Raw genomic sequence first — 252 nt, 5'->3', positions numbered from 1 at the left:
TAGTGGTTTTGCCCCCTTCCCCCTTTAATCCTAGTTTAAAGCCCTGTCGATGAGTCCTGCCGGTTCATGGGAGAGAATCCTTTTTCCCCGCTGAGACAGGTGAACGCCATCTGTTGCCAGCTGGTCTGGGCCCATATAAACCTCCCCATGATCAAAAACCAAAATTCCATTGTTGGCACCAGCCTCTGAGCCATGTGTTGATCAGGTGTGCTTTCCTGTTCCTTCTTCCCTGACACTAAAGGGCTTGAGGAG

This window comes from Eurypyga helias, unplaced genomic scaffold (assembly GCF_000690775.1).
Source record: "Eurypyga helias isolate BGI_N326 unplaced genomic scaffold, ASM69077v1 scaffold169, whole genome shotgun sequence".
Classification (NCBI taxonomy): domain Eukaryota; kingdom Metazoa; phylum Chordata; class Aves; order Eurypygiformes; family Eurypygidae; genus Eurypyga; species Eurypyga helias.
This window is presented reverse-complemented; position numbering follows the sequence as displayed.